The sequence below is a fragment of the Lissotriton vulgaris genome, chromosome 3_1 (genome assembly GCF_964263255.1).
Source record: "Lissotriton vulgaris chromosome 3_1, aLisVul1.2, whole genome shotgun sequence".
NCBI lineage: Eukaryota > Metazoa > Chordata > Amphibia > Caudata > Salamandridae > Lissotriton > Lissotriton vulgaris.
The window spans coordinates 1222731005-1222748910 of record NC_141689.1 but is presented as its reverse complement, the minus strand read 5'-3'; the positions used below and the strand labels follow the sequence as shown (position 1 = coordinate 1222748910).

Sequence of the window (17906 nt, the reverse complement as noted above, 5' to 3'; positions counted from 1 at the left end):
TCGATTGTGCATATGGTTAACGAAAGGGAGAACTCTAATCCTCCTGCACAACAATCGGTAAGAAACAAACACTTTGGCCCCTTATGCGCTCTCTCCCTCTCTCGAAGGACAAGTTTGCTGGCGTATATTAACAGCGAGCTTATTAATAAGAAGAATATGGTCGCCTTGTAAGAAGGCTATTTAGAAATGACAAAGAAGGAATGTAGGACAGCTCCCCCTGGACACAGTTTACGTAATTGCTTATTTTAATTATATTTATTCACTAGTTTTAAAAGATATCCCTCACAATGACAAGAGGGCATACATAAAAGAGTGACACCGCTTTTCAAGCATTCATGCCAGTGAATAAAGCAGGATGAGCAGCAAAGGTGCCGAAGTGAATTTTTTTAAAAATTATGCTGTGCATAATATGTTTTCGGAGAGACCGGAACGTGCCATAAAGCTACTCCAAGAAGTGAGGTGGCAGTTCAATACTCATCGACGTTTAATCAAGTGCCCGCCAAGAAAGCTAACAAGTGCGCGCGCCTCGCGCTGCAGCGGGGGAGGGAGGCGGAGGGTTGCACCCGCGAGTGGTGAGCGCACTGGAGAGAGCAGTCTGCTCTTTTTCCAAGCACATACTTGTGGCGCACCCCTGTACACTTCCGCAAGGCGTATGCTGCCAAAAGCACGAGTATGTGCTTGGAAAAAAAGCTGCACGGCGGCTAACGGTCACCTATGTAGTGTATGCGCACTGCATAGACGAGACCTAAAAAGCACGAGACTGGGAAGAAAGAAGAGAGCAGGAGGACCCGCTCATTAAATATTCACTGCTTGAGCCCCCCATAATGTCCTACATGGGTTTATATTTGCATATATTCTTTCTTGTGGTGTACCTAGGATGGGCATGTGTGCCATCAGTGGCTTTTTAGGGAGTGAGTTTTTTTTGGGGGGGGTGGAGAAGTGCTGCGGGCCCTTCCGCTCAAAGTGGTTTGGAGAATATTTAAAACAAGTAATCTTACCTTTCCCAGAGGATTGAATCCTTGATCCCAAGTGCGATTTACCTCGAATTAAAAGCTCTCCTGGAGTTGGGGGTCTTTGCTCCTGAGGTCTAGAGTGAAGGGATTCCTTGTGGCTTTGTCCTATGTTTGCATTTTGTGGCCCCGAGATTGTTAAGAAAGACTCAGAAATCAATGTGCTTTATTGCATGCCTTGAAATTTAACAATGACCATTTATCATTTTATTGAATGCTGGGGATTATGAATACTGTCCTTGTTGATTTTAGTGGTGTAGACGTTTCAAACATAACGTGACTGATTCTATTAATATAGTGACACTCTGAGGAAGCTAGTATGTCTGCCTTATATGTACAGAATCCCCTCATAATGTTCTACATTAACAAGCATTGGAAATGCAATAGGGCTCGCATTAGGAAAGTTTGAGCTATTGGTCTTATAAATGTTTTTTTTTTATTTATGTGTTATTTTTTCAAATAGTTAAATTAATAGCTTTGTCATTTACAATGGCAATAGTTATAACTTTCGCAAATGTTACACCTATAGCATTTGTAATGCAACATGTTTTGTATTTACGTGACTTAGATGTATTGATATTACAAATAACAATGCTTTTAATTTTTTTAAATAATTAATACTTAAATAATTTATTTAATTTGTAATGACAATACCTTAAATTTTTGTAAATAACTTTTGTGAAGATTATGTTCAGTGTTTTTTATTGTGACGAAAATCCAAGAACAGAAGTGAAATATTAACATCTTTTTGTGATTTGTAATAAAGCGTGAAAGCTTGAAAACCGCTTGAAACATTGAAAGAACATATTTGAACCAGTGATGCTGTGGTTGCGCTGAGTGGTGCTGTGGTTGCGCTGAGTGGTGCTGTGGTTGCGCTGAGTGGTGCTGTGGTTGCGCTGAGTGGTGCTGTGGTTGCGCTGAGTGGTGCTGTGGTGGCGCTGAGTGATGCTGTGGTGGCGCTGAGTGATGCTGTGGTGGCGCTGAGTGATGCTGTGGTGGCGCTGAGTGATGCTGTGGTGGCGCTGAGTGATGCTGGGGTGGCGCTGAGTGATGCTGGGGTGGCGCTGAGTGATGCTGGGGTGGCGCTGAGTGATGCTGGGGTGGCGCTGAGTGATGCTGGGGTGGCGCTGAGTGATGCTGGGGTGGCGCTGAGTGATGCTGGGGTGGCGCTGAGTGATAATGGGGTGGCGCTGTGGTGGTGCTGTGGTGGCGCTGTGGTGGTGCTGTGGTTGTTCTGTGGTGGCGCTGAGAGGTGCTGAGTGGTGCTGTTGTGGTGCTGAGTGGTGCTGTTGTGGTGCTGAGAGGTGCTGTTGTGGTGCTGAGAGGTGCTGTTGTGGTGCTGAGAGATGCTGTGGTGGTGCTGAGTGGTGCTGTGGTTGTTCTGTGGTGGTGCTGTGGTGGTGCTGAGTGGTGCTGTGGTGGTGCTGAGTGGTGCTGTGGTGGTGCTGAGTGGTGCTGTGGTGGTGCTGAGTGGTGCTGTTGTGGTGCTGAGAGGTGCTGTTGTGGTGCTGAGAGGTGCTGTTGTGGTGCTGAGAGATGCTGAGTGGTGCTGTGGTGGTGCTGAGTGGGAGATGGGGAGAGGGAGAAAAGGGAGAGGGTAAAGAGAGGGAGAGAGGAGAGAGAGGGGGAGAGAGGAGAGAGAGACAGAGACGGGGAGAGAGGAGAGAGGAGAGGGAAGAGGGAAAGAGGGAGAGGGAAGTGAGGGAAAGGGAGAGAGGGAGGGTAAGAAGAGAGGGGGAGGACGAGAGCGAAGGACGGAGGGGAGAGAGAGGAGAGCAGGCAGAGGGGAGATGGGGAGAGGGAGAAAAAGGAGAGCAGGGGGAAGGTAAAGAGAGGGAGAGGGTGAGAGAGGAGAGAGTGAGAGGGAAGTGAGGGAAAGGGAGAGAGGTATAGTGGCCTGGCTACGGGTGTACCGAGAGCCACCAGAGATGGTGAGCTTTTCCACGAGTTAATGGGTGATAGTCATGATGATTTTATAAATGATGCAGCTGGTTTTGAATATTGTGTGGGCTGGCAAGGCGAGTTCATGTAGTTCCATCAGTATAGGGGGGGGGTTTCTTCCCTAGTCCCTAGATGAGACATGTTGCAGCACGTAAGGTGCCTTTAAGGGGTGTCGGTGTGGAGTCTTGTAAGCATTACCACCATCCTCAGCTGTATAGGTGTCTACACTATAAATGTTAGAGTACGGAAATGGTGACTGAACCCAGGTGCGCGGCTGCAGAGGAGAAATGTCCCTGTACTTCAACATAGAGATGGGAAGTAATCAAAGAACCTTGTTTTTCCTCTTAAAATCCTGACAACAACAGGGCGTGATTGAGCAAGACATTTTATCACATTGAGAGCAATCAAGCAGTTGGCAAAAGGGTCTTGGTCGAAAACAATTTGCAATTTTTGTAGCTATTGAGGAAAAAATCCGAAAGTCAGGGGACATGTGAAGTCCACACAAAGACATCCAAGGCGCATCAAAACTAAAGCGACAATTTGGAGACCAACTGCCCTGATTGCATATCTTAAAAACAAAACGCCCATCCACGTATTAAAAAATATGATCTTTAGCACTCCAGCATGATTAGCAAGAAACCATCACACCCACAAACAGAGTTCCCAAATGCACAAACACAAATGCTCCACAGCCACAAACACGGACTCTGAAACAATGCAGACACAATAGTTCAAAAAGACAAAAAATCGAATCGAATCGCAGCTGCACAAGCTATCCAGCACACGCCACGGTAAGGGCAAGCCAGGCTCACATGCGCCAAGTGCAACGCACTTCCTGTTTGACACATTCAAGACGATTCAAAGCAACATGAATTACTGAAGGAAACCTCAACAAAAGACATTTGCCGCAAAACACGGATTCATTCTTGTTCGGCTGAGCCCTTGATCAGAGATTTTTCAGTTTCTTTCTCACAGACTGGAATAAATCAAACCTGTTTTGTTTTTTTTTTAACTCAGAGCTATTTCTGTTCTTTTTTTTTTTTTTACTTTGTTTATATCAGATTATCCAAGTAATTTTATTATTTCTTCCGCAAAGTGTTTACAGGCGCAGAATGGAATTTAATAACAAGTTAAAAAAAAAAACAAGCATCAGAGAGCATAAAAGGAGACACGGCCTGGCGCTGTTAAATTGAAAATACGGCCGGCCGGCCGTGAATAATTAGGGGATGAGAAATGCGCTGGGAGGAGAAATGCAGAACGCACTCTGAGAAGCTTGTGGGAGGGAGGCTGGGCTGCCTTTGATGTGGTAATGCGAGGCAGGCGGCTGGTGGCATTGTGCATGCGCTTTTTAGGGCTTGCGCTTGCGCAATGACCTAAAAAGCGCACATGCACTGCATGGAATCGCCAGTGGTTAAACTCTGGATAAGCCACTATAGAGCTTCGCCAGCTATGCGCAAGCGCATCAGCAGGCGAGCCCTAAAAAGGAGAACATGGCTGTTTTATTAAGCTGGTGACCCCCTGACAAAGCCAGTACACCTGCCTCATTTAACACAACTCTCCCTTATATTGTGATGTGTCACCTGGTATAGGTGGGATGTATAGTGTTTATGGGGTCCAGGCCCCACTAGGGCTATAATATGGTATGAGGGTGTTACCAAAGTTCTTTTCATCTACCTGAATGTGTAGATTTGTAATTTAATGCGTAGCATTTAGTAGTCTGTGTAATAAAATTACTTTTCCTTTTTAAAAGAAAAAGCACTGACTGTATGATAATGTATTGAGTGTTATTGTTGCGGGCCAGCAAATTGGAATTACTATCCCCCACCACTTCCGTAAAGTAGGCCTTGTACTGCTATGCTTTGATACCCTGAAAGAGTCAAGTGCTACAATGGCGTACTTGGTTCCAGTAATAAGACAATTGTGGACCTTTTACTTGTGAAGGGTTCTCATCCGTCGCAACTAATAAAAAAACTTCTTACTTCTCTTAACTTTTCCTTGGAAGAAAACTAGATAATGGTGATATGTTTCACCTCTTGTGTTAATTTTGGCTTTATAATCCTTTTTATATAGCCGCTTAACCACGGCGGCAATTCCGCCGCTGTGCGGCGGTTTAATTGAATGGGCGGGCCGAGTTGGCCAACCGACATGCGCAGCACTATGGAGGTAGTGCTCACGACAGCTGTTGGCCGATGGGCGCATCGAAGGGGTTAATTATATGCAACTTGTAATAGTAAATATTTTTATTTTGGGAAAGGTTATGTTAAATATCCAACTTATGGAGGTGATATTGATATTCTTTTACATGCTAATGACCCAGATGCACCATTGCCATCCTTTTTCCTAGATGTTCACTTACACTGAAAGATGTCAGGTTGTAAGTTAATATTACTGATTTAGAAGTTCTCCTCCTGTATAAGTATCGTTTTAAAGATTACAGTTGATCTGTTGTCAAACGTAAAAAAATCTTGGGCATTTGTTTTTCATGTTCATTTATAGATATAATTACATTTAATTTAGTAAACATTGCAAAACAGGGCTTCATGATTTTAAAAAAAAGAATCCCTTTACATCCAATATGATGGGTCGTCTGTAGTCTTTTTAAAATAACCCTGATCATCATGTATTCGTTATCTGTTACCAATTATTCTTCCCAACACATATTTGAAACAATACTATCAAGCAACATATTGGTAAATTTTTGGGTTTTGTAAGTACATATCCAACATGCCTATAGAAAGTTACACTGATATTTACAAACCGCAATTTCAAGCAGTTAGTGGTTAACATGCATACATTGCGGATTTGAATATAAAGGTAATGTAATACTTGTCGTGACCCGACCCACACACCCTTCAAACTCCAGTCCCTCTCAGAGAGAATTAGATGTGAAAAAAATCCAAGCAAGACAAACCGCTCACAAAAATCAAAAATGGCATTAGAATTAGAAACAGACTTCCTCGCCAGAAACTGATGGACACATGCTTGTAACAGTTACATCTACAGACAATTAAGACACAGAATTCAGTAGCACAAATCCTGGCTCCCAAACGCAGCCGTTCTTGTTTTTGTTGTATTAGCCAATATCGTGACATACATGAGGACTGTGCAGATGTTTGTGTACTGTGAATTAAGCTGTCGAGCTGCTGTGGAAAATTCTTTCATTATCTTATTTTTAGGGCTCGGCCTACATCCCACGAAGTGGGTGTGGCCAGAGTCCTCTAGCGAGCAGTTCGACAAGGTAACATAGACATTCCAGAGAAGCGCGAGAATTGTGTTCGTTATTTATGGCAGCTGCATGGCAATTGGCCATCTTTTTACAAGGCAGCACGCAATAGGCCATAGTTTGTAGAGTTTCTCCACTTCCTGCATATTCTGTTCGGAGATGCGCAGCAGAAGGCTATAAATTATCAATTACCAGCTGTCAGGGGTCGCCGTAATGGAATCCAGATGCTGGGCGAGCGTGCACCATTCTTTGCTGTCTGCTCTCGGAAGCCTTGGAACTGTATTTGGCATTCCTGGAGCGTGTGCATTTAGTGTCAGGACTGGATGATGCTGGGCGCGCGTGCACTCCAGCCTCTCCTCCAGGGCCTCGGCGCTGCAGAGGTGCGTGCCTCGAAGGCTGCTCGGGAGTCTGCCGGGTCAGGCACAATATGTTTTTTTGTTGAAATCTGCAAGTTATGCAACAGGTTGCGGTTTGCGTACAAGTACATTAACGGAAAGCGCCACTGGCGCGGAAGCACAAAACAATGATGTGTCCATGAACATAAGTGAAAACAGAGCGGTAAATAATGAGGCAGTGACGTGGTTGCTACAAAGCAAAATCACTTGTTAGCAGTGTACAATTTGTGCCATAATAAGTGCCAGGGCCCAAGATATTTCTGAGGAGGCCACTGCTGCTTGCCCTACCTCAGGCCACTGCCAGTGATGCCAAATACGAGGACCAACGGCACCTACTATCCAGTGTAGGACTTAAAAAAACAAGTGTGTATACCCAGTTATGCATCTGCTAGAGTGGTGAGTGCGCAGAGTGGTGAGTGCGCAGAGTGGTGAGTGCGCAGAGTGGTGAGTGCGCAGAGTGGTGTGTGCGCAGAGTGGTGAGTGCGCAGAGTGCCTGTTCCAGAGAGAGTAGGGTATGCTTGTGCGCTTACACGGTGCACTGACATACAGGAGCTAAAACAAAGAACAGCTGAACACGTGGGAGCTTCATTGAGGCAGCCGGCCCTCTGTGAAGGGAGCAGCAAGGAGGGGATGCCTCAACCAATCAATAGCACTAGGCGACGATAATGAAATTCAACAGTACTGCGAAAGCATGGCTTACATTACAAAGTCTTGCAGTTGGCCATTGTAAATGACAATGCCATTTATTTAACGATTAAGCTATTGGCAATGTAAATGACAATGCCATTTATTTATGATCTAAAGAAATGTCATGAGCAATGCCAATAGCTCTACCTTCAATGATGCCGAGACCATTGCATTGTAAATGCTTGTTTTTATTTCTTATCTGTTATATACGCTGGAACAGTTTGGTCATTTGTTATATTTTGCCTTTGAGGAACATATGTTTTTGATTTTTAATTGTCATATATCCGATTGTGTTTTTCTTATATATACCAATTAAACATATATCACTTACAGCCTGTCTGCGCGACTCACGACTGGACTCTACACAAAACATTTTCCATTTGTAGGTCCTTACTTCCAAGTAAGCTGATGCATCTGTAGTTCCATTTTTGTCAAGGCCAGTACAGTACTGAGAATCAGGCAGAAGCTTCGCTTCTAAAGTTATCAATGCACTAATCACATCATCATTCAGCTTGCTTTCTGGCATACATTTCAATCAGTCATTTGAATCAGTCCGTCAACTTTCAAAGTTTCGGAGTAACCCGTTTTTGTACCTGTCTGATTGTACTTAGTCTGCATTGTGTTCCATGCCTTTTAGATTGCCATGGCGATTCGTCAATTCCGGCTCCATAGCAAAGATGCATCCATCCAAAAGAGCCATACCAGAGGATGTGAAACGTTGGCATAGTCTTCAGTGAATTGTAGAAAATTGCACAAACTTCAGAAAGCACACATCTTGGTAAGAGGAGTCGTAGTTCTTATTTCAGTGTCTGAATCTTTGTTCTTCTTGTCTATACCCTTCACAATAGCATCTAAAACTGCTTAATTTGTTCTCTGGCTTGGCAGTCCTTTTGCAATTGTGCTATTACTCTATATAGGACAATGTACTAGCATTTGTTAAATTACTTAATTCATTAAAAGTGCAATTATTTTATTTTTGTTTGTTAAATCTCATCTTTTTTTGTGCAACCCAACATAGGTGAGTAACCATTGTATAGAGTTGTATTATGTACAGTGTAATATTAGATAGTAGTAATACATCTATGTTGGGTATGACACACATGCACGAGCAGTACATTGCTATTGATACATTACTCTGTTATGAGTTCCCTCAATGTGCACTTATTACAAACATCTGGAAACAATAGAAAGCGTTTATTGGTTATTACCTAGGCCAGTGGTTCCTAGCCTTTTGACTTCTGTAGAACCCTGCTTAATCATTCCTGGAATCCAGGGACCTCCACTGAATTATTCCTGGAATTCAGAGACACACACTGAGTTATTACTGGATGCCAGGGACCCGCCCTAAGCAAGTTTAAAGATTTGAACATCAAAAACATTGCACAAAAATACAGTAATAAACGTTCATCAAACATATACACAAATGATGAAATATATTTAATTCAACACGTAACACAAAAAAATCACATTTTAATGGGAAGGTTTAAAGTTTTTCTAAATCCAATTAAAGTCACATATCTTCCAAACTATATTTTGTTTGATGCACTGGGCTGATCCCATGAATCAATCTGATGGTAGCAACTTAATCTTTAGCCTCAAATCTCAGATTCCTTCACATTTACAGAACGTTTTATAAATCTGTTTGCATTTTGCTTTTTTATGTGTATTCACTTTATTAATCTGTTAATATTATTTCGTGTTCTAAGCAGTCGCGGACCCCCCTAAGTAGGTATCACAGACCCCCAGGGTCCCTGGAAAACAGCTTAAGAACTGCTGTCCTAAACCGCAGCTTCACCTCTAAGGTCAGATCATTTTTTCCCAGTGAGCATTCAGTTGTTGTGTTCCTCCTTGAGGTGTCTTGTCTCCTTGGAGTTTCATGGATAGGTGTTCCCTGCTGCTGAGCTGGATCCCCTACGACCATAACAGCTCCCTCTATTGATATCTACCTTCGTGAAGGAGTGGGAATGTTTTTTTTCTATAAATTTCCTGCTGTGGATTAGAGGAATTACTCTTTGGAGGAGTCCTCATAAGAGGAGGTTTTGACTACATCCTTTTCCTCAATCAGTTTTATTTACGGAGAAGCCAAATAGAAATATCTCTTCAGTGTAGGACCTAGTTTAGATTGAGAAGATAAGCTTGCTATGAAAAGCCTAGAGGTGGACAGCCTCCTTGATGGCAAAACCTTAGAATGCAAGTGTCAAGCAAGCATTGGCAAAGCCAAAATGTCCCACCGATGAGAGCTCTTGCCTTTGTTTTGCAACCATGGTGTCCAGCAGTGCGGATGCTTTGCAGTGTGGCTAAAAAATATTTTAACCCTTTCGATGCTGATGACGAGCTCAGCTCGCCATCACCCACGGGTGTCGTGTGCTGATGACGAGCTGAGCTCGTCATGGAAACAGCAAAATGGTAATTCCCAGCACAGGAGGGGGAAAACGCCTAGCAGCCAAGGTGTTAAATAGTGCTATGATGCACCCAGGGCAAATGCACTTTTTAAAAAAAACGTCAGTGAGGGCTGGATGCATCATAACAACGCAGCTATACTATATGGCTACAAAACCTTGCTAAAGTTGACAATGTCCATGCTGTAGAGCATGACTTCTCTCAAAGTCGTCCTAATAGCTATTCTAATTTGGGGTGTGAGCAGTTTAACTGGTTGCTGAGATATACCTTGAGGTTGTCTGCAAAGAACAAAAATATGTTCCTCCAGCCCAAAGCAGCATCTAAAGCCCGAGATGTCACTGGCCCCTTTGATACTCTCTGCCAGTGGTTCCACAGGCAGTGTGAATAGTAAATGTGAAAGGGGATATGCCTGGTGGGAGCCACAACCTATTCAAGAACACTAAGAGAACTCCATTAATGCATACCTTAGTTCTTGGATAGCAATATAACATATTAATCTACAAAACAACGATGAACTGAGATTAATTGTATTAAGGACTGCAAAGAGATAGTACCATTGAAGATTGTAGAAGGCCTTCTCAAAATCCATAAAGAGTGCTGTGGTGCGATGGAAATGGGGATGGGTAGGTGGGTACGAGGGGTTGGTGAGCATTAGTTAAAGAGCTTTAAATGCTCTCAGGATATTATGGAGGGTAATATTAGGCATAGATCGGCTTTGGTCAATCTGAACAAGCGAGCAAATCAATGAGCCTGTAGACCAGTAAATTGGCATATATTTTTGCTATGACCAGTGAGATTGGCCTTTATGATTTGCATTGGTTTGGAGGTTTGATTTGCTTAGGGATAGAGCAAATAGTTGATTCTTCTGATCTTACTGGCAAGTCTCTTTCTGGCTTTTAAATATTGCCAATAATGGTAAGCATCCCTGCATAGCATTTTGAAAATTCTGCTGGTGGTCCATTGGGCTACAGTGTTTTCATCATCATCATCATAAAAACTTTATTTCGGCCAAATATGGCCATAAAAGCACGAATAAGAAACTACATCACATTTGTTAAAAACAGCTAAAATCAATGTAATTACATTCAAGCATTGTCATGGGCCGTTCCCTCAGTGGGGACACCAGCACAAAGATCTTATACATCATACGAGCAATCTTCCAGATAATAAAGTGCTTGTGCATTATACATGATTCATTGTCCCTTATCTTTGAAATTGCATTCCTAGAAGGCCCATTCATAAACCACTGAAGACACTTGCTAATTGAACATTATAGTTAGAAAAAGTGTATAACACAATTCCAACTTCACTTCTTTCAGTTTTAAAAGGGATATCTAGACTAAAAACAGAGCCTGTTCAGTACAATATGATACAATGTGTTCTCCCATACTAGCGAATTCTCTTTAAAATGGCACTACGAGCACACCACATTGAGAATAAAAAAACGTGAGATGGCAAACACAATGGGTGGGTGTGTGTCATATTCCAATAACCTGTATACCTCTCTGCAGTGTCTAAAGCCCAAATTTCTGCATTTCTGGCGAAGCCAACGAATCCTTATCCTTTTGTATCCTTGGCAGATACGAATTACATGAATGTCTATCTCGTCTGTGTTACTACAAGCTGGAGAACCCCTATCGAATTGGTCCCCCCACATGCTGGTGAAAGCACGCAGTGAGAGGGCCCCATGTCTAAACTGGAGATATCATTTCTTGGCCAAAACTGGTTGGATATCATCCAAAACCAATTCTAGCCTATAGTGGTCTTTAACTTGTAGGTACTCAAGTGTTAGACAACCAGCTAGTGGATTTCCTGTAACCTGGATTAGTTTGTATTCCCTGTAGCTTTCCACTAGGGCTTTCCTAGATGTAATGGTCCAAATTTCTTCTGCATCAGTCCAGAGACTGCCTCTCCCTATTGCGGCACAGGTGTTCTTAATGTGTGCCAACCACGGAAGTTTACCCTGTCCTGGAGCCTCAGCACTTTCCTCACCTCTTCCTTATAGGCCGACAGCTCTGGGGTACTCCACAAATGGTGCCAGAATAGAAGGGGTCTAAGAGCAGCCTCATCGGAAATTGGCCTAATCCCCAGATCTAAGGGGTGTAAGTGGGGAGCTAGGGGGAAGACCAAACATTTGCCTTGCAAAAGAATTCTCAATGTTTGCTAAGAGGCCCAGGGGGCAATGGCCCCAAATTTCAGCACCATATCATGCAGCACCCCTGACTTGTGCTTTATAAATTTCAGCGCTGGACTTATGTGCGCATCTCCTGTATACCTTTGTTAGGCCCCCCCATCAATTGTACCATCTTTAGGCTTGCTTTCTGGAATTGGGCACCCCAGTCTTCCTGTAAGAGTGATCCCGAGATATTCAAAGAAAGAGACCCTCTCTAGCAGATTACCATCCAAGCAGGGATTAGGCTGAGTGCTAGTCATTGCATTAAAAATCATATGTTTAGTTTTTTGTACATTAATCTCTAAGCCTCGCTCCTACAAAAAAAAGCATTTAAAATGCAACGGTCTCGCCGTTGCAAAAGTTAGAGCTATTGGCATTGTAAATGACAAATTTTTTATTTATGTGTTGGTTTTGAAAACAGATAAATAAATGTTATGTTATGTTATATATGTTATGTTATATATGAGTCTTGCATAGCGCAACGGCTACTCCAAGGGAGTGTCCCGGCGCTTTGTGCTCCAGACCCAAAAGAAAACTGAAAAACATAACAGCAAAGAAAACAGAAGCTAAAAATGGAAGTGCACTAGCCAGAAAATAACCAAGTCTTTAGACCCTTCCTAAAGGCAAGCAGATTAGATGTGGCCCGAAGGGACAGCGGTAAAGAGTTCCATAGCTGGGGGGCCAGGAATCTAAAGGACCGACCGCCCAGTCGGGCCTTCTTTATACGTGGAACCACAGCAAGTGCCAGTGACTCCGATCTTAAAGATCGTGTTGGCCGGTAAAAGTCCAGCCTCTTCTGTAGGTATTTTGCACCAGTGGCATGCATGGCTTTATGGGTTAAAGTCATGGCTTTGAACATTATCCTCTTCCGTATGGGAAGCCAATGAAGGGATTGGAGCAAGTTAGAGGCACTGGTACGGCGATGCAGCCCAAAAATCGCTCGTGCTGCAGCGTTCTGGGTCACCTGCAAGCGCTGTAAGAGATATTCCGGCAGACCCAGATACAAAGCATTAGCATAGTCCAATCTGGATCCTATGAGTGCCTGTACAGTTATCCTCCGATGTTCCTCAGAGAGTAGAGGAAAGAACTTTCGAAGCATCCTGAGGATACCAAAACATGTCCCTGTAGGGAGTAGCCACCTGGGATTTGAGCGTAAGTTCGTTGTCAATTTTAATTCCCAGGTTCTTAGCCCATTTAGATGACTGAGCTGGGGGGAGCATGTCGGCAGGCCACCAGCCATGCCAGTCCGGTTCCAATGGGCATCCGAAGAAAAGTATCTCGGATTTATCCGAGTTGCACTTGAGGCTGTTCAGTTGGAACCAGTTGAAAACAGCCCCAAGGCACTCACGGATACTTTCCCCATCGAAGTCTTCGCTCTTGCGGCAGGTGAAAAGAAGCTGGGTATCATCAGCATATGAGACGATCCGGGCCCCATAGGACTCCGCCAATGTCGCCAGAGGGGTCATGAGGATGTTAAATAGAGTAGGGCTCAGTACTGAGCCCTGAGGAACTCCAACTCCCAATGGCGGCATTTCGGCAGATCCAGGTGAGGCCCAGACCGTCTGTCGGCGGTTGGCTATTGTTGTTATTTACAATGTCAATAGCGTAATCTTGCAAATGCGAGAATTTATTGTGCACTGAGAGGGACAGTAAGGAGGCATTTGCGCTGAGAGGGGCAGTGAAGAAGTATTGTGCATTGAGGGGGGCAGTGAGGAGGTATTGTGCGTTGAGGGGGCAGTAAGGAGGTATTGTGCACTGAGGGGGGCAGTGAGGAGGTGTGGTGCCAGCACCTTTAAATCACAAAACTCTAAAGAAAGGTATTATTACTTGTGTTACCCAAAAGGTGCGTCGCTGCTTGAACTGCTAACAATAACCAGCACTGGAGAGTGAATAGTAGAGAGTAGTAGAGAGAAGTAGAGCACGAGTAGTACAGAGTAGGGAGTAGTAGAGAGAGTAGTAGAGAGAGAGTAGTAGAGAGTAGTAAAAAGAGAGTAGTAGTGAGTAGTAGAGAGTAAGTAGTAGAAAATAGTAGAGTGAGTAGTAGAGAGTAGTGAGTGAGTAGTAGAGAGAGAGTAGTCGAGAGAGTAGTACAGAGTAGAGAGTAGTAGAGAGTGAGCAGCCTCCTCTGACATCACAGTAAGTGGCTGCAAGGAGCTACACAGGCATGCACCCAGGGAAGAAAAGAGGGGTGTAGAAGAGACTAACGAGTTAAATAAGAGGTGACCACATACATATACCTACACTGAGAGCAGAGGCTTTTAGGGTTATGTTGTAGTTGGCGCTATAAAATCTCCAATGCCAACAAATTAAGAACGGGTCCAAAATGACTAATGTGGGGGTGAGGGGGGGGGGGGGGGGGTGAGGGGGGGGGGGGGGTATTGCTCGCCCACAGCATGTGCTCTCACAACCCAGCAGGGCCGTGGCGGGTAAACGTGCTCATTAGAGGAAATGTTGGTGAGTGCTTGGCAGCTCAGCCTTCCAGGCGCTGCCTAATAGTTACAGGGTTCCGGAGGGGAGGGTAATCATCACGGGGCTACTCGAAATCTGCATTAGACTTCGGACTTAGAGGCTCGGCATAGGCACGCACAGGCACACGTATGGATAGACTAGTGCAGCTGCACACACATATGTGCACACTCCGATGCACAGTCACACGCACGTATGGGCACAGACACTGGCACGCTTGGAGAGACTGGTTGAACCACAACCCCTCCCCCCCGCCTCTATTTTTGACGCTGGGCAACTTCCGTTCAAGTCAAGTCAGATCACGAAATGGATGATTCCAGGCTTAACGGAGAGCTCTACAATATCATTCTGGTCTGTATAGTGCTGAATGTTAGGCACTAAGTCCATTTCCAAGGGCTGCTTTTGTTTACAGCTGGAGGAACCCAAGAGGCACAAAAAGACACAACGTTTTGCCCAGGATCACACGCATATAGGGAGAGCCGTTACTTAGCCGGGGTTAGAGTCTTCAGGTCAGGGCGTTATTTACCAGGTAGATCAACTAACCAATGACTTTGTTTCCACGTGCTCAGACTGGACTCAGGTAGTGAGTACTCGGTGAAAGTCACGGGGTCTCAGATAGAATGGACATATACTCGCTGCACGGAACACACAAGGATGAAAAAGTCACGTGTTATAAGGGGACTCTGTACCAATAGTACTGATGTGCATGTGTAATGTAGCCGGTGCTCATGTAAAGCGCTCCGGGGCTCGGGTCAGATCTGCGTTATAAATAAACTGCAAAAACACTTTGTTTTCGGTGGCTCTTTGACCGTGGTGCTGCACTGGAAGCACTGTATTGTAGTGTTGTATTTATCTATGCTTTTTTGGGATGCGTACTGATATGTAGTCTGTTCCAGGTCATAATGAGATGCTCCCTTCCAAAGCGAGCACATGGGGGCCGTGCCTCATCAATCACGCACCCTCCCTTCCTGTGCCCGGGAGAGAAAGGTCTCACATTCTTGTTTCGCCACGAGGAGCTGCTGCGCAGTCCGAGGAGCCCAACCACCGCCCTTCTCCCGCTTCCTCAAAGTGCCCACTGGGCTTACACTCCCGCCCTACCCCTTCACAATTGCAGCTGCAGAAACACACAAGGAAGACGGTTTGCCGTCAAGGATTACACTTCTCTCAGAGTTGCTACCAAAATAGGATATTACTCAAACCGTTCTCCCATATGGGACCTTCCTGCTTCTCTTGGTTGGGCTAACGATGTATTAACATATCCACTAAAAGATGCTAACATCTCAACCTGGGGTGACCTGTTTGTAGAAGGGGTTATGCTATCCTGGGAACATTTAGTAAGTAAAGTGGGCCCCAATCTTTCTAGACTGAAGTACTTACAAATCTCAAGCTGGGCACAAGCACTATCCTCTCGGACATCTCGCCGCGTCCATTTGCCCATAGGTGGCAGCAGTTATTTGGAATCTTCTCTGTTAGATAAGACATCAGGACCAAGGAGGTTTCTTTCTTCTATAATTTAATCTTGGAGGAAATAGACGGTGAATTCCATCTCCCGGATCAACTTTGGGGTTCCCTGTTGCCATCTGTTAATTTACATGAACTATGGATAACATCTTGCAATGTTCTCTGGGACTTAGTGAAACCGGCTTGGCTTCGTAGAAATCATCTTTTCACTATGCATAGGGCATATTATTCCCCACAAAGATTGTCTAAATTTACAAGAGCGGAGCCGGTTGCGTGTGCTCGATGTGGCCTAGTGGGGGCTTCAGACACACACATGTTCTATGAATGCCCACAGTTAACATCATATTGGCAATCAATAGGTAACAAATTAACATCTCTTACAGGCTCCACCCTTGTAATAGATCTTCGATTGGTAATATTTGGAGTTATGGAGCAGAAACGCAGCCCTAATAATAACCTATTGTTTTATTCCATGTTGTTGGCCCGACGAGAAATATGCAAGCGGTGGAAAGAGGCTTCTCCCCCGACTTTCTACGACTGGTGCTCCTCAATGTTGCAAACATCAAAGATGGACATGTCCAGGTCTGGAATAACAAGTAAAAGAGCATTTTGGCAGATATTAGTCCTATGAGTTTGAGCTGGGGTTTTTTTTTTTTTTCCCCAGTTCCAATGATTACGAAGCCATGATACACTTCTTCTGCTAACACATCTTCGCTCTTTATTTAGCGATCAGGTGGCAAAAGCAATGGTGGTAACTGGCTATTGGTAAATATCTGTCTAACGCAAACATAATGGGGTCTTAAGGTGGAATAGTCCAAATGACATTGCTGAGGGGTGCAGACGGAATTGCACATCGAACATGGCCCCTTCCAGCCTTTGGCTGAGGCAGCGTGTCAGTCATACTATGAGCCAGATTACCCTGTCCGAATATCTTGACAGATTAGTACCATGGTGGACATGAGGAACAATAAAATAAAAAAAAAAATTTAAAAAAAGGATTACACCTCAATAGTCCCCCCACCATAAAGCAGACCATGTGCCTCTGCAGATACACAGTAGAGCACCCTCCCGGCGCTGTCCTTTATTACCAACTGCGTTACGTACATTAGCCACTAAGACCGCAAGATGTGGTGGGTTAGAAAGAGGAAGCAGCTCCGCCTCCCCGCCAAGCGTTGCGCAGGATGCATTTTGTAGAGCGTTGCATGGATTGCAAAAATGACATAAATTGAAGATTCATGTTGGTATAATCGCGTCCGCCATCTTTACTTATAACATTTTAAAAGTAAAGCGCGGGTGCCGCGATTATGCTAACATGAAAGAAGTTTCTCTTTTAGCCCCGTCCCTTGCTGTCTGGGTGCCCCTACTTCCTGCTGTGGTAAAAGGTTCCTTATCTTCTTTATGGGGCCATCTGGACTCATAAAGAAGATAAGAAACCTTTTACGGCAGCAGTGAGTCAAGTAACCCAGTCTGAAAAGGATGGGGCTTAGAGAAAAAGAAGAACGTCACTAGTACCTCTTCTCCAACATCTGGCCACCGTTTAGGACGCCAGCCAATGGAGAAGAGGGGCGGGGCTTAACCTTGCTAGTGAACAATCCTCTATCTCATTAAAGCTCGACTGCGCATGTGCGCAGTTTTTCGCAGGCCGAGACCTAAAAACTAAAGCTGTTAAGAACCCTTTGCATTCCCATAGGCGATTTGGACAGAAGGGGGGGTATTGTCCGCAAACATCGCAGGAATTTTGCGACCGGCAAGTTTGGGAGCGTCAATATCCACCTCCATGTTCAAAGACTCAACCAAACCATTAATAAAGAGACAAAAAAGTGTTGGGGCCAGGACACAACCTTGGCGAACGCCTCTTTATACTAACAGTGGGGCAGTTAGTGCGCCCTTTTTCCCATGCCGAATTTGGGCGTAGGTTCCCTGATGGAGACGTTCTAATTGATGGCAAAGATATGGTGGAACACCCGTGTCCAATAGAAGTGCCCATCAGTGGCGTCACTAGGGTTGGTGTCACCCGGTGCGAGTAACTCATGGTGTCACCCCATCACCACTTACCACATGGACCTCATGTGCCATCAGCAGGTTTGCCTTCCAGTCTGCACCCTTTCCACGGTTTACCTAGGGGTACCCTGCGCGAGTTTCAGGACGCT

General features: G+C 44.6%; 1 protein-coding gene across 2 annotated transcripts in view; it reads left to right on the top strand.

The window, feature by feature from the left end:
• Window positions 1-17906, top strand: part of LOC147727681 (zinc finger and BTB domain-containing protein 5-like) — a 142650-nt gene that overhangs the window by 78933 nt on the left and 45811 nt on the right. For both annotated transcript variants that reach the window (XM_086961685.1, XM_086961684.1), the window contains one exon: window positions 7894-8034. The gene's annotated coding sequence lies outside the window, so the exon portion shown is untranslated. The remainder of the gene's footprint in view (window positions 1-7893; window positions 8035-17906) is intronic.